The sequence below is a fragment of the Solanum tuberosum genome, unplaced genomic scaffold (assembly GCF_000226075.1).
Source record: "Solanum tuberosum cultivar DM 1-3 516 R44 unplaced genomic scaffold, SolTub_3.0 scf00002, whole genome shotgun sequence".
NCBI lineage: Eukaryota > Viridiplantae > Streptophyta > Magnoliopsida > Solanales > Solanaceae > Solanum > Solanum tuberosum.
In genome coordinates, this window is record NW_006238928.1 from 532,357 (window position 1) to 535,677 (window position 3,321).

The window sequence follows — 3,321 nt, forward strand, 5'->3', positions numbered from 1 at the left end:
CCCCCCACACCCCATCCAAAAAAAATTAAACAAAATTTTAAATTTTTTCCAATAATTTCTTTTTTTTAAAAAAATTAAAAAATTTACCAACCCACCCCCTACCAGCCCCCACTCCCCTTGAAAGAGCGCATAATAGCTCACTGATCGACCCTCCTGACAGTATGTGTCTCTCATCTTCATAACATAAAATTGTCTAGGAGAGTTGAAGGTATCAAATTAGGACTAACAATAATTTAGGTGTGCACTAAATAAACAAAATTAAGTTCATGGAGGTCCCATATTATACCATGATAACTAATCTTAGTATAACTGATCTTATCATAGCTTGTTTTCAAATCAAACGACCTCAGATACACTCATTGGATGTATAGGATGCCAATAGTTGTTTTTTTTATTATTTTATTTTATGTCAAAGTGACAATTGTTGTTATGAGTAGGTGGTGGAACTAGGGGTGTACAAAACCGAACTGAAAATCGAACCAAACCGCAAACTGAATCAACCCGGAAAAAAATCCGACTAGTCGTTTGGTTTGACTTGGTTTGGTATTGGGAAAAATAACCCGACTATATTTGGGTTGGTTTGGTTTTAACTAAAAAAGACCAACCCGAGACCAAACCAACCCGACATTATATATGTAATTTTAAAATGTTATGTTATACATAAAAATATTTACTTTGATATAATTTTAAAATATTTCTTATACTATTTCATAGTTTTTATCTTTTAATATATTATTTCAAGTTTAAAACTTAGAATTCGGAATGGTCCAATAAAGATTATAGTTCATAGATGTTGATAATTATAATAAAACTTAAATCAAAATCAAATTAATACTAATGCAAAAAGAAAATCAATTCAACACTAAGAATGACAATAATATTGAATATTTGTTCTTTAGTTTTACATTGGTTTAGACAATTAAAATACATAATCTAATTTTAATTTTCCTTAAATATTTAGTAATGTAACTAATACTTATTAAACTTATTTTAGCATGATTTAGTACTTTTAAATTATGATTATTTTCATTATGACTTTACAATATTTATTTTATATGATGATTTCATTATTATTTTTTATTGAATATTTTTGTGTCATCAGTACTAATCTCATATTTTGTGTAGTTTTTTAAGAAACACCTTAGATAATTGTATTTTGGTTGGACTAAAGAAATATTTGGAGCACAAGTTAATTATATGTTTGTATGCAAACTTTACCGAAAAAATGCAAAAATCTGAGGTTTATTAGTTTGGTTTGATTTATAAATTTAAAAATTCGACACAATGGTTTGGTTTGGTATTTGAAAAACCCGAACTAACCCGAGGTTGAAAAATCCAAAAAAAATTGAATTTTATTAGTTTGATTTGATTTATAAATTTAAATTTTTTACACAAATAATTTGGTTTGATATTTGAAAAAACCCAAACCAACCCAGCTATGTACACCCTTAGGTGGAACCCATAAAAAAGGTAGCAAAAAAAAATGTGTCTCAAAATAGTAAACATGTTCAGAGATTGTTTAGCCTTTTATGACCATGAAGTCCTAAGTACTTGAAATAACTATACTAATAAATTGGTTATATATTGACATGACAATTGACAAGAGGGTAATTCTTAGGACATCACAATTTCTGGTTTCTTTAAGGGTTTATTCACTTCTTTTTTTTTGGTTAGATCTATGTCTCTTCTTCACTTTATTTCATTCTTTTTTTCTCATTTGAATTTTCAATGTTTGAAAGTGAAAGAGACAGCAATTGATCTGTTGAACACTTTTTTTTTGCCTTTTGTTTGTCTCCTCTGATTATGTTTTTTTGGTATCTTCCTGCTTAGAAATAGGATCTTATTTGGTTTTGACTATGTGGAGGGAACTCATACAAGTGCTTATTTACTTTGTTTGATATATTTATATCGTATTTTTTTTTTTTAGTTTGTTTTAAAAAAAAATGTTATATTTGTTTATTTAAATTATAGTTTTCATTTTCATTAATGAGGTGGTTTATGTTTAGAAATAGGATCTTATTTGGTTTTGACTATGTGGAGGGAACTCATAAAAGTGTTTTACGTCGTATTTTTCTTTTTAGTCTGTTTTAAAAAGAATGTTATATTTGTTTATTTGAATTATATTTTTTATTTTGATTAATGAGATGGTTTATGTTTAGATAAATATCATACTTGTTCTATACTATAAATTTCGGAAGTGTTTTCTTTAATATATATTTTGTATTCAGTCAAATACTGTGTAATAAATTGGGAAGAAGGAAGTAGTAATGTGTCAATGTAAAGTGGAAATACTTTTCTTTAACTAAAAACTACGATATTCTGATAGACTCTCAACTAAAGGAAAAAAGAGTTCAAAGCAATGTAGAAAAAGGAATATTGGAAGTGAATAAGCCATGACAGAATACAATAGAAACATGACGAATCACTTTGAACAGCAAAATAATACAATAATCGAAGGATAAGAAACTACAAGAATAATGTTATGACTACGTATGGAATGATAAGTGCTAAAACACTCTACTAGCTAGTAACCTTCTGCCTTGTTCCATGTCTTCCAGAGTTTTCTATCTATGATCATGTATTCAAAAAGTTGAAACTACGTCATATTATGTCTAATCGATCACCTCGATCTCCCCAATACTTCTTCGGCCTATCTTCACGGCTCTACCCTCCTAAAACCATTCATAGCCAACTTCTCACATCTTCATACATCTCCTCTTCATATGTCCAAACCATTTCAGTCTATCATGTCGTCCATCAAAGCCACTCCCCACCTTGATGTAACTAGACGATCGATGTACAAAATAAATGTTTGCCTTTCTATTGGACAAAAGAAATGCTTGCTATGGAGTCATGTACAAATAGACTTCTTCTTTTAGTTTTTAATATCACCAATGAGAACCACAACATATTTATTTTTTTTGGTTTTTCCTCTAGCGTATTATATATATTTATTTTGAAGTTCTGAATAATCTGAATTCGCATCGGGTAAGATTCATTATATAAAAGTACTTTTTATTCTCATTATTTAAACTTGAGACCTTTGATTAAAAACAAAAAGATCGTATCAGACCCACCACAATTCTTGAGAATAGAATCACAATATTTTAATAAAATTTGCACTAATGAAAAAACAAAAGAAGTAGGGTTAGATGTTACATGTATGACATAAATAGTAAAAGGAAATAACAAGAAAAAGTCTTCTCTTGTGTTAAGCCATACTAGTAGAGAGGAGGCAAAGTATGAAATGCCCCCATGACAAGTTAACATCAACAAATTGGTAAAAACTTTGAATTTTGTTTGTTGGGGGTGGGGGTGGGG